Source organism: Lichenostomus cassidix, chromosome W (genome assembly GCF_008360975.1).
Source record: "Lichenostomus cassidix isolate B80296 chromosome W, HeHo_3.0, whole genome shotgun sequence".
Taxonomy (NCBI): domain Eukaryota; kingdom Metazoa; phylum Chordata; class Aves; order Passeriformes; family Meliphagidae; genus Lichenostomus; species Lichenostomus cassidix.
Window position 1 is genome coordinate 3,352,400 of NC_139510.1, and position 13,056 is coordinate 3,365,455.

General features: G+C 44.9%; 1 protein-coding gene and 1 long non-coding RNA gene across 2 annotated transcripts in view; both read right to left on the reverse strand.

Moving 5' to 3' along the window:
- The window catches only part of LOC146425326 (SMAD family member 4), a 42,442-nt gene that overhangs the window by 705 nt on the left and 28,681 nt on the right, over nucleotides 1-13,056 (reverse strand). The window lies entirely within an intron of this gene.
- On the reverse strand, nucleotides 4-8,609 carry LOC146425327 (uncharacterized). The gene is made up of 3 exons (XR_014846543.1): nucleotides 5,931-8,609; nucleotides 4,308-4,545; nucleotides 4-2,995 (listed from the first exon to the last, which is right to left on the reverse strand). It is a non-coding gene; the product is annotated as an uncharacterized LOC146425327 (long non-coding RNA).

Below are 13,056 nucleotides of genomic sequence, written 5' to 3' on the forward strand. Positions count from 1 at the left end.
AAGAAGTTGAACTGGTATAAACAAAAATTGAGGGGTTTTGTGGTTTTTTTAATGAGCTTTTTCCCCAAAATACCCTTGGCCCAATTTTTCCCAAAGTTGCAGGAAAAAATTTCCAGGAGCCGCTGGGTTAAAGTTTAAAATAAATGTATGCAAAAGGAGCTGAGGTAGCTGAGGGGAGGGTGCAGGTTGTTGCTAAGATAACAAATGGGTTTTGGGCAAATCAGCTGCATCAGGAGCTGTAGGAAATCCCAAATATTGTGGCTGGCAGGTGCCTGCCCCAGGGTATGACATGGTTTAGTGGTGGACTTGGCAGGGCTGGGTCAATGGTTTGACTCAATAGTCTTAAAGGTCTTTTCCAACCTAAACCATTTTCTGTGCATAAGTCAAGGAGGAAAAGAAATATGGACCATAGAGTCACTTTTAGGTTGGAAAAGACCTCTAAAATCAGGGAGTCCAATTGTTAACTCAGCACTAAGTCCACCCCTAAACCATGTCTCCAAGTGTCACATCTACATGCTTTTTGAATCCTTCCAGGGATGGTGACTCCATTGCTACTCTGGGGAGCCTGTTTCCTTTCAGGGAAGATTTTTTTCTAATCTTCAATCTAAACTGCCCCTGGCACAACATGAGACTCTTTCATCCTACTGCTTGTTACTCAGGATGTTCCATGCCTGCTCCCCCTTGGAGTCTGCTCCCTCAACCTGTGCTAACCTGAGTGGCATGTCGGTGCATCCTTTCTGCCTGCTGCTGACACCAGCTGCCCAAGTGTCCCCATAGATCCCTACCCACCCCATAGATCCCTACCCACAGCAGCCATTCCCACCTCTGCCACCACCATGCTATGTGTCCTTGGTCATGTCACTACACCCAGAGGCAGCCTCACCACAGCACCCAAACCCACCATCCTTGTGCTGGCCATGCAGCTTCCCTGCTCTGAGCATGGCCATACTGCTTTGTGCTGCTTTGGCTGCATTTACTTCAAGACAGTGCTTCACCCTGACTCAACAAATCAACAAAATCAACCCAAACTGCCAGTCTGCCCCAGGGTGTCTCCATCTTCTGCTGCCATCCTATATCTATGAAGAACATGACCAAAAGGAGTCATGACCCACACCATCTGTGGGACGCTCCCAAGGCCACCCCCTCTCGCCTCCATGTTTTCAGCCATGGAAGATGGAGCATTAGTGGACATCCAGTGACCCCCATCCCAGAGGCCCTGAGGCAGCTACAGAACCCCCTGGTGCATAGCCATCACCCTGTGGCAGAACCCAGACTTGTGACCCTTGGGTCACTCCAGTACCCCCATGGACATGCAAATAGCAACAACATGGGAAGGTGTCTGACATGGGGCCATCCTTCAGCCCCTTGGGCAGCACAGAGGTGCTCAGCCTGAGACATTTTGGGCCAGCTTTAGCTTTGTGACTATGTTGGTTTTGCTTGGCCTGGTTTTGGGTAGCGGGGGGGGCCACAAAGATGGCTTCTCCGAGAAGCTGCTAGACGCTTCCACCATGTCCAGCAGAGCGCTGATGGCTCTGAAGATGGACATGCCGCTGACTAAGCCTGGGCTGAGATGTTGGTTATGCCTCTGTGATGACATTTTTAAGAAGAAATTCAAAACAAAGGGAGGCGCAGATTTTTCTAGCCAGAGGAGGTGAGAACATGTGAGGGAAACAACATGGAGACACCAAGGTCAGTGGAGAAGGAGGGGGAGGAGGTGCTCCAGGCACCTGAGCCGAAATTCCTCTGCAGGCCGTGGTGATGACCATGTTGAAGCAGGCTGTCACCCTGCAGCCCATGGGGATCCACAGGGGATGCAGAGATCCACCCACAGCCCGTGGGGAGGTGCCCATGCTGGCGCAGGTTAATGCCTGGAGGAGGCTGTGATCCAGTGGGAGACCTGGTGGAGAGATGGGGCCTCTGCTTCCAAGTTGGAGCAGCCTATCCTTGGAGGACTGCATCATGTGGACGACTGATCCATGCCACAGCAGTTTTGGGAGAACTGTCTGCCAATGGGAGGGACTCACATTGCAGCAGTTTTGGGAGGACTGCTGCTCATGAGATTGGAACCACATGGTAGAAGTTCACAGAGAACTGTCTCCTGTGGAAGGGACCCCATGATGTAGCAGGGGAAGGACTCTCCCTGAGCAGTGGAAGATCTTGGTGATGAACTGACCAAAACCCTCCACACCCTGTTCCCTGCACTATCAGTGGGAAGAAGGGAGGGGTTGGGGGGAAGAATGGTGTTTTAAGGGCTTATTTCTCATTATCTTCCTCTGACTCTGTTAGTAATAAATTCACTTTGTAACTCAAAGTTGAGCCTGTTTTACCCTTGGAGTGTTTTCTCCCAGTCCTTATCTAAACTCATGACACCTTTGTAATTCTTTTTTCTCTCTGCCCAGCTGTGACAGGGGAGAGTGAGTGAGTAGCTTTTGTGGGTGCCTGGCATTTGGCCAGCATCAAACCACAACAGTGACATGGATTTATTCTATGCCTACAGCCATGTAGTTGTATCAGAGGGTTTAAACGTGCATCATGGGGCTGGTATATAGTTACTCAGTGTTCTAAAGGCAAATACCAGTGTGCTAGCCAATGCTTTTACACTGGCCACAACAATGACCAGCCACCAGTTACAAAATAGTTACTAACAGTACCAGGAGGGAGCATCTGGAAAGCTCTCTGGAGAGGTATGGAGCTAAAACTGCTTTAAGGTGGCTTATGGAGGGACTACAACTGAACAGGAACATCTTGGCCAGACCGATGTTTCTGTATATATAGGAAGATGTTTGGGGGTGGGGGGGGAAGTACCATCTTTCACATTACAGTTATTAGTCTGGTACCTCAGGACACACAACTTATGTATCAGTGCCCTCCAGCCTGCCACAGCTACCCGTGAAGCCCCAGACCCAGAGTGGGTGGGCACTGAGGCATTCTGTTGTATCCATTCCTGCTCAAACAGGGCACCAGATCTGCAGTGGAGAAGGAATTTTCACCCTGCCTCATTGTGGTGGTTTTGATTGACCCAAAACATCAGTAAAGTTTTTTTAACATCTAGGAGAAATTTGGACCCCTCAGAAGCTGTTGTGGTAAGCCTGGGGAGGTGTCTGAGGGGTGGGGAGTGGCACAAAGATGGCTCCTGTGTGTCCTGAGTGTAAATTCTGGAAGTTTTTACATCAAGTCCAGCAGAGCCGATCTCTGAAGGCTCTGAAAGTGATGGACATGCTACCGGCCAAGTTTGGGCCAATTGGAAGTGCTGGTTACACCTCTGTGAAAACATATTTAAGAAGAAATCAAAACAAAGGAGGCACGCACTTCTTTCACTTCTTTGTAGTTGGAGGAGGAGGAGGTGGAGGTGAAAATATGTGAGGGAGAACAGCATGGAGATTGCCAAGGTCAGTGAAGAAGGGGGGGGAAGGGGTGCTCCAGTGCTCCCGGCACCGGAGCTGAAAACTTTCTGCTAGCCATGGTGAAAGCTATGGGGGAGCAAGAAGTTTCTCTTGCAGCCCATGGAGTCCATAAGGATGCAGAAATCCACCCACAGCTCACTGCAGAGGAGCAGGTGGATGCCTGGAAAAAGACTGTGAACCAGTGGGAGTCTCATCTAAAAGTTAAAACTGCAAAAGGCCTTGACTGGAAGAGAAAGGCCTTGCTCCTGAGATGGAAGCAGCCTGGCCTCGGCTTGGGAGAATTTGCACAGCACCTTATGGACAAAAAGACTCACAAAGCAGCAGAATTGGGGCGGGATGTTGCTCATGAGATTGGATCCACACCAAAGAAGTTCCTAGAGGACTGTCTCTCGTAGGAAAAGACCCCATAGCTAAGTAGAGACCCCTTCTCTTTGATTGGACTGACCAGAGAACCCCTCACCCTGCCCCCTGTCTGTGTTGCTGGTTTAGAAAGAGGGAAGGGGGGGGTGAGTACAGAGACTGCTTCTTAAGAGGGTGGGGGTAAGAGCAGAAAACTGTCTGGAAAGAGAGAGAAACAAGTAGAGATAAAGAGTATTTGTAGTAGAAGAATTGTAGTGATGAATAAATTTGAGAATCTGCTCTGTGGACTGAAAAGAGACCCTACACCCTGCCTCCCTACCTGGCTTGTGGATTGTAAAGAAGGAAAAGGGGTGAATACTATAGGTTCGTAAGAGGGAGGGGGGGAGTGAACAAAATAATGTATGAAAAGTTTATTTTTGCCTTGCATTTATCCTCCAATTCTGTTAGGTAATTAAATCACTTTTTTTGCAACTTTAAGCTTAGAGCCTAGTTACCCTCTTTTCATGAGTCCTCCTGGCAATGTTCTATCTCAAACCTTGACACTCATGCTCATAAATCACTGGAGTTCAGAAGGTTGGTATATATTTTTTCCCCTTCTCTCCCCATGGGATGCCGCTGCTTATGGAGATGAGGAGACCCAGAGCATTACAGATGCATCACCTGCCTCCTGCTTTATTCCTACATTGCATGACTTGTGATGGTTGGTATTTGATTCATTTACTGGAAGGAGTTCTGCAGCCTGATGACTGCGGGAAGAAGGTGGAATAGAGGTCCTGTGCACCTGTAGTAGTTTTGATTGGCTCAAAATATCAGTAAAGTATTTTTTGACATCTGGGAAAAATTTGGACCCCTCAGAAGCTGTTGTGGTAAGCCTGGAGAGGTGTCTGAAGGGTAGAGAGTGGCACAAAGATGGCTCCTGTGTGTCCTGAGTCAAAGTTCTGGAAGTTTTTACATCAAGTCCAGCAGAGCCAATCTCTGATGGCTCTGAGAGTGATAGACATGCTGCCGGCCAAGTTTGGGCCAATTAGAGGTGCTAGTTACGCCTCTGTGAAAACATATTTAAAAAGAAATTAAAACAAAGTAGGCACGCACTTCTTTGTAGTTAGAAGAGGAGGAGGTGGAAGTAAAAATATGTGAAGGGATAACAACATGGAGACACCAAGGTCAGTGAAGAAGGTGGGGGAGGAGGTGCTCCAGGCACCAGAGCTGAAAACCCTCTGCTAGCTGTGGTGAAGGCCATGGGGGGAGCAGGAAGTCCCCCTGCAGCCTATGGAGTCCACAAAAATACAAAAATCCACCCACAGCCCATGCCAGAGGAGCAGGTAGATGCCTGGAGAAAGCTGTGATCCAGTTTGGAGTCTCATTGAAAGAGTTAAAGCTACAAAGGCCTTGCAAAGGAGAGAAAGGCCTTGCTCCTGAGATAGAAGCAGCCTGGCCTTGGCTCAGGAGAGTCTGCACAGCACCTTATGGACAAAAAGACTCATGTTGCAGCAGAATTCAGGTTGGATGTTGCTCATGAGATTGGACCCACGCTAAAGAAGTTCCCAGAGAATTGTCTCTCGTGGGAGGGACCCCATGGCTAAGTAGAAAACCCTCTCCCTGATTGGGCTGACCAGAGAACCCCTCACCCTGCCCCCTGTCTGTGTTGCTAGTTTGGAAAGAGGGAAGGGGGGTGAGTGGAGAGATTGCTTCTTAAGAAAGAGGGGGTGAGAGCAGAGAAACTGCCTGAAGAGAGAGAGAGATAAATATTGATAAAAAGTATTTGTAGTAAAAAAATTGTAGTGATGAATAGATTTATAGACTTGCTCTGTAGACTGAGAAAATACCCCACACTCTGCTTCCTTACCTGGGCTTATTGGTTAAAAAAAAAAAAAAGGAGTGAATAAAAATGAGTTCATAAGAGAGAGGGGGGTGAGTGAACAAAATAGTGTATGAAAAGTTTATTTTTGCCTTGCATTTATCCTCCAACTCTGTTAAGTAATTAAATCACTTTTTGCAACTTTAAGTTTAGAGCCTGTTTGCCCTTTTTCTTCTGTGCGTCCTCCTACCAGTGTCCTATCTCATTTAACTCATGAGATTAGTATGTGTTTTTACAGGTTTTTTTTTTTAGCAGCAAGAAAGCGTCAAAGTGCCTGGCATTTAGTCAGGGTCAAACCCCGACAGCACCTTTTAACATGGGATGGCAATCACTCACCCAACATCTGGCACTCATTCTGATTTCTGGTCCTTCCTCTGAGACCCTACTACACACACACAGCTTGGCTGGTGGCTTAAATTAAGTAATTTCCGTTAACATGAACGCCCACAGAACTGTTGTGCCCCACCAGCTTAAGGCAGACTGGTATCTGCACACCTGCAGGCACCCAGAGACATTTCTACACTGGAAACTGACCTTGGTTTTGGATTTGATACTAGTTGCACCCAAGTATCTGAGACATGGGACTCTGAGGAGGGACCCTCTGGAATCACAGCCCTGCTCCAGCAAGCTCTCCTACCCCTGACACAGTTCAAGACCGCAGCTAGCAGCTAGCTCCAACAGCTGACCAGAAACATGATAAAAGCTCTTCACTGAATGAAATTAAGAAGCCAAAGACTTGAATCTTTACCGTTTTTAATCAAAAACATACTCTGTAACAATTTCAGTAAAGCTAACTACAGTATATTATCCACAAACTAGGTCTAATGAAAAACATACAGTAAGCTACAAAGGAACTACTGGGAATTCTGTTGACCACTTATCAAAAGGCAATGGCTGAAAGAAGAAATGCTTAACTAGGCTTTCATGCTCAAAAAACCCCTCTCACAGCAGGTTTTGGGTAGTGGGTACTTTGCAGCTCTCAATCCAGCTGAATCACTTTGTCCTGCTACCAAACTTCACCAGAAAGACACAGAAAAAGGTACAGGAGCAAGAAAGTGTGATGTGGTTTTGGTGAACTTGTACAAGTCCTGCAAATTTAGGAGCGATGTATCACCCAAAAAGCACAACAGCAGCCAACAGTGCCAAAACCTCTTGAGATATTGTTGACAATAGTTCTGCTTTCATGAGGTCTCACCAAGTGAAACTTTCACATTGCTGAAAAGTCAAGTCAGATCTTGGGGACCTCAGCAGCATCATGTGCAGCAGCTTTGAGTCAGCATGGTCACACCCCTTAGATAATTTTCAGAAACACACAATCAAGAAGAGTGTTTTGAAAGTGAATGACACAACAAAATGAGATGTTCAGCATCCAGCTCCTACATGACTGGTGGAGAAGCACTTTCCATTTTTGTTTCCCTGTCTAGGACCAAAGTGCCAATGAGCTGCATCAGAGGTTAGAAGCATGAGCACAAAGCTGGTTAACACACATGCCTATGATGGGCAACTTGCAAATCTCAGTCCCAAGAACAGTGCCATGGTCCTCAAAAACCTGTTACCAGTCATGGAAATACTCCTGTTAACAGCAGGACCAGGCAAGACAATTGTTTTTAAAGTCTTTCAAAAACCAAAAGGTAACCTCCCAGAAATTGCATCCTTAAAAATACCTGACAACTAAGCATCTTAAAATTTTATAGAGATGTTAATTAGCATGGGGCCTGACAGGAAGGGGGAGGGGGGGAAGGAAAGAGGATTTCTTAAATGAAGTCTGAATCCCACTTAGATGAAGATCCACGTGGCTGTCTTTAACTGGTTGCATTAAAGTGGCCAGCAAACCCAGTCACTCTGTGTAACAGAGTAAAAATGTGAATTGAGGAGACAGTCCTTTCTTAAGCGCTTACCCTTCAAAGAAGAGATTAAAGATGCCTCAATAAAGACCACTATTAAGACACAACATTTGAAGGGTTTAGAGGCAGAAGCCCCTCCTAGACACGCTGGTATATGAATTTTGTAATGGTTCCTAGTAAAAGAACAGAGGCAGTTGTTCCTGAGCTACACAGAGAGAATGCTGTCATCAGAAGTGTTACGAGAAGATGGTCTCAAAGGTAAGGCACAGGAGTTGGACACAGGTTCAATGACTACTGCTGCTACAGACCTGTTTGGTGACTGGGGGAGACCAATGTCTTGTTCGCAGTGTAGGTCCCTCTCTAGAAAGCAGAAGAGTACTTCCCAGGTCTTCAATAGGCCAGAGCTGTAAATTAAGTGGTTTATATCACAGTCAGGGGCTCCAGGTCTTTGAGCACATCATTCTCATCAACCCCAGAAAAGTGATGAAAGGAACAACTACTTTTAACCGCCACTGTTTAGTGGTTATGGCTCCTTCCAAGGGATTCCTGTAGAAGTAAGTATTTTTAAACCATTCCAGAAAAAAAAGCTTTCCTCTCCTACACCTCTACAATGTTAACATTAAATGCCCTCACATTCAAAACTAACAGTAACACAGATAAATCAATCTAAACCTTCCGGTGTTAATTCCAGCTCACCAGTACACGAAGTGAAATCACAAAGTATTCCAGCACAATGTGTTTTTTGAGAAGCCCATAATCAAGGGTGAGAAACACAGAGGTAATTACTTCATTGGAAGAATTAAGCAGAGCAGACATGGGAACAGGAATGCAAGCAGGAGATTGCTAGCTGAAAAAATTCTTGTTGAATTCAAAACATTCAGAGCTGAAGGAGACGCGATTCTGGCATCCTTGACATTCCTGCCTGTTGCATGTATGGGGATCATCAGGGTTGTCATGTAGCTGTAGCTCTTTTTCAACTCTCAGAAAAAGACATAAATGCAAGAATCAAAGATTCAATGTGCTGCCAGTGAAGGGTTTCTAACCCATTATGCACTGCCTTTTATGCCTTGTCATAAAAGTACAAAAAATTAAGTTAAAGGCATATTAAGAACTAAGAATGAGATTCTCTCATTTTGACCTTTAACAGTTACAACAGCATCTTATCAGAAACTGCCTGGTGGAGAAGATGAATGCCTTTTCAGTATTTGTACTGCCTCACACAATGCTCAGACTTCTCCTGACATGGAGCCTGCAATTTCTTTTATCTGATAAACTCATCTGACATTATTCTATTGTTCTATTCCAAACAATTTGGGCCATCTAAATACTACACTGTAAAGACTTAAGGAGACTTGCAAAACATCTGCAAAGAAAACTAATCTTAAAAGTTGAATTCTTTCAGACTATAGTACAGGCCAATACACCAATAGGCGGAAGCAATCTTTCACTATTTTATCAAAGTTTGGCACAATCAAAACAGAAGCAACTGGTACAAAAAGTTTTCTGTGAAGCAGTCATATATATATCAGTCATCCACCAAGAAAAACACCTTGCAAAACCACAGTTAAATAGGGAGTAAGCTCATGGACTCCTAATCAAATGAACAGCCTGTTCTAAGCAATTCATCAGTCACTAGGTTACATACTTTCCAATCACCAAGGCACCTTGAACCCAGCAGTAAGTGCAGGGCAGACAATCTAATAGGGAGGCTGACAAGAAGAACATGTAGTCAGGCTTTTAATTTCTTCCCCCAAATCAAGGTTTCTGTTGTGGATGAAGTGTCAAAAAGCTGCTGGTTAATAAGCTTCTCTGAGGATGTAGTCTGAATCCTCTACTGAAAGTGTTCCTCAAAAATGTGAAGCAGCTTGCTTTGCAGACAAAATAGATCACTTGGGAGAGAAAGCAAAATGAAAAAGGTTTTAAACTAAAGGCCTTGAGAAAAGCAAATACTATTTTTCCATACATCAAGAAGTTACCACAAGAGAAAAGGTGATCTCATTAGAAGTTAGTATGAAGAAGACAGCACTGTTAGTGAAAATACAGAGAAAAATGGATCAATTTCTGGCCATTACTCCCTAGTCATCTGTCTTCTGTACTTCCACACCTAAGAGAAACAATGACTGGTGACTTCCTTTATAAGAATTCCAGCATATGGGAGAAGTAATCCCTAAACACTGTGTGCCACAGCCCTCTACAGATTCCTGAAACTATGCAAGAAACTTATCCAAAAGCTTTTGAATAATCTCTTCCAAGACTTCTACTTCTGTTAACCACTCCAGCTGTGCTGCCAGGTCAGCTCAGCACAGCAGGCAGACTGAACCTGCAGTGCTTGAAGGACTTCAGCGTATGTCCTTCTAAGCCTGTTTAATTAAGCTCCAATACCCTACACACATGCTGAAAAAGAAGGAATTCCTGCTCTCTCTCCATACCCCATCAAACAGACAAAAAGATATATCCTCAGGACAAGCTTTTATTGAGAAGCAGTGAAAGTAAGAGAAATTGGACTTGTTCCTGGCAAATTTAAACCAACAAAAATTCCTACCACTATTGGCTGCTGCAGGTTTTGCAAAGGAAAGGAATCCATCACTCAAGATCAATGGTTTCAAGATGCAGAATTACATTATATAAGCAAACTAAATTTATAAAAATCAGGCTTTTCATAATTATATTTATACAATTAGCTAGAGAGAAAGCATACACATTGTATCTGTCATACAGTCAATACATTTGCAGGTTTTTTTACTATAAATTCTCTATACAAAGTCATTGCCAATTGATATGGTCATTGATGGCATAGGGCTTAAAATAACCAAGAGCTATAAAAACAAGTTTGCCATCTTGCCCTGAGTGGAAATGGTGAATAGATATAAAACCTGGATCCTAAATATTGATGCAATATAATACATGGTTTAAAGGTATATGCAAGTAAAAAGAGTCATGCAACTTCTTTAAAATACCTGCCAAGTTTTACTTGAATAAAATCATAGAATTCAGTAGTAATTATGAAAATATGTTCCTGCCATTAGGTGTTTGTTATGCAATTTCAGTGGCAACTTTGCAGACTAGGTACTTCATGTTATTTGAGTGCCAGCACTGAAAGTATCCATTTCCTTTAGTGTTTTAAAACTCACCTGTCTTTATAAATAAAAATCTAATATATCTTTTTTAAAAAAACTAGTGAAGGAAAAGCCACATTTCTTTCCTTGCTATTTTTAATCAGTGCCAACAACATACATCTCATTCCCTCACTTTTTGGCAGCTTCTATGTTTTATTCTGGAAAAATCATAACAAGATTGTCAACAAAATAAAGAAGTCTTCTGTTAACTATTGCTCCCTAAAAAGAACATCACAAATCACCTGGAACTTTAAAGTTGCTACAAGGTAAATGTTTGTAACTAGTAGAAGGAATTTTCAGATATAAATATATATATAATACATATTCTCCATACAAAACGCTCCTGTGAGACTTATCACCAAAATGCCAGAATAAAGAAGGAAAGTTTCAAAGGGGAAAAACCCAATACTATAAAGTCTCTGTAAGGGGTTTACCTTTCACTTAAAGCCCTGTATTATGAAAATTAAGTTCTGAAAATAACTGATGCAAGATGCTTTTTGCCTTTTTTCTTTTATATATTTGTTGCCTTTTCAATATTTTTCCTTACCCTTTTCCCGAGCTAGGAAAACTAAACACATTCCAGAGCTCCAAGCCCAGGGGGGTACAAGGCCTCTATTCTATTTTAGTTTTTCCTGAGAACCAAGGTTGAGAACAAGGTCTTCAACACACATTTTCATAAAGAAGTGCAGCTAGTACAAAAGGTGAGGGGCTCCAGAGAAGAGGCTTAACCTGGGAGAAATTGCATCACCACTTGTCCTCCTAAATTGGTGCTTTTTATCAACTATGCTAATTTCTTAAAATTGATAAAACTGTATTCACCCCTGTGAATCTATTCTATCTATTCTATTTTGTAGATATTCCTCCATAACTGCCCCTGGAGCTCCAGTAAAGATCCACTTTTATGTTACCTCCTGTACTAAAATTATCTCGAGTTTCATTTCTAGGCTGAAAAAGGCAACAGTTATTCTGGCACACCCAGATGGGACAAAGGGACCTAGTAGCCTGCCTGTGGACTGGACCCAAGATATCTTGCAAGGAATTCTTTCCTGCCGGCAACCCTAAGAATTCCTCTGCAACGGCCTGAGGGGTAAGAAAACCATAGTTCCAAGACCCTGCAAGAAATAATATAAAGTGAAAGGAATAAGGGAGTGTCTTTACAAATAGCTGGTAAGATAAGACCTGAGTCTGCTGGTAAGATAAGACCAATACTGAGAGATAGAAGAAAGGATGGGAAGGATTTCCATAGGAATTCCACTGATTGACTTGCCCAAAACTGTGTTAATAAACTACAAGAACAGAGACATAATAAAAAGAAGAAAGGGGAGATGTGTATTAAGAGGGTCTGCATTAGGGGGGATGTATATTACGCGGGGTCTGTATTAGGCGTTCCCGGAAGCCTGTACCTCTCGAGTACCTCAGCCAATGGGAAAAGAGAGAGGGAACTGCGGCCGAGAATTAGGATAAAAAGAGGCTGCATCCTCTATCAATTTAAGAGACCCCCATGGGAAATGCCCATGACCTCTCCCTTTATTCATGAATAAAGTTACAGGACTCCTCTGTCTCCTTTTTGGACATAAACCTCTGGTGTTTGTGGATTAATTTTCCTTACATAAAGGTAGCTCTTTTCGTTGTGTAGTGTGTAGTGTGTCTCGTGTATTGTGTGTCTGTTGTGTATTGTGTCTGTGTAAGGTCGGTAATTGCTAGCAGTCCCAAAAAAACCCGGCGTGGTCAGATGGGGGAAATTGCTTTTGGAGTAGTTTCTCAAAGTTTTTTCCTTCGCCGCTTTTCCAACCCGCCCCAGCAAGGCTGAGGGGGGGAGGCGGGGCATGTGTGTGCCACCGGCTCATTGGTGGAGGAAAGCAAATTACAATGCGAAAGTTTCTTGCGTGTTTAACACGCACGGGTTTTGAATGGGGGGGTTCGCCTGGGGACGCCTGGGCACGGAGCGGCCGGGGAGGGCCTGGCTCACTCCATGGGGGAGAAGAGGGGGGAAAGGCCCCCGCTTTCTACAGGTTCCACGGAGCGGCCGATCGCGCCATGGCGGGAGGTGGGGGAAGGGCCCCTACTTCCTACATTCCGTCCGTGGAAAGGGAAGTCTTGGACCTCGGGAAGTTGAAGCGGACCGGTTCAGAAAGGGGCCCAGCTTCTGCTGTGAGCAAGGAAGGGATTTTGTAGCCTTCTATCCGAAGTTTTAGAGCAGGGCGGGCTCCAGAACTGCCGGGCCAGCGCCTGGAAGCCATGCCCCCGGTGACGGAAGGGGGGGGTAACAGCCACTGTAACAGCTGTGGCTGAGGTGGCCCCGGCCGTTGCCCTGGTAACGGCCGGGAGAAGCGGCAGAGAGGCGGCGGTGCCGGGCCCCGGTAAAGGGCCGGGACCACCATGGCAGCTCGCGTCTGGGCAGCCGGGGGGCCCGCCACCACTGCGCGGCCATGGCCCGGCCAGCCCGCCGCCCCTGGGCCCGGGAGGGCCGGTCT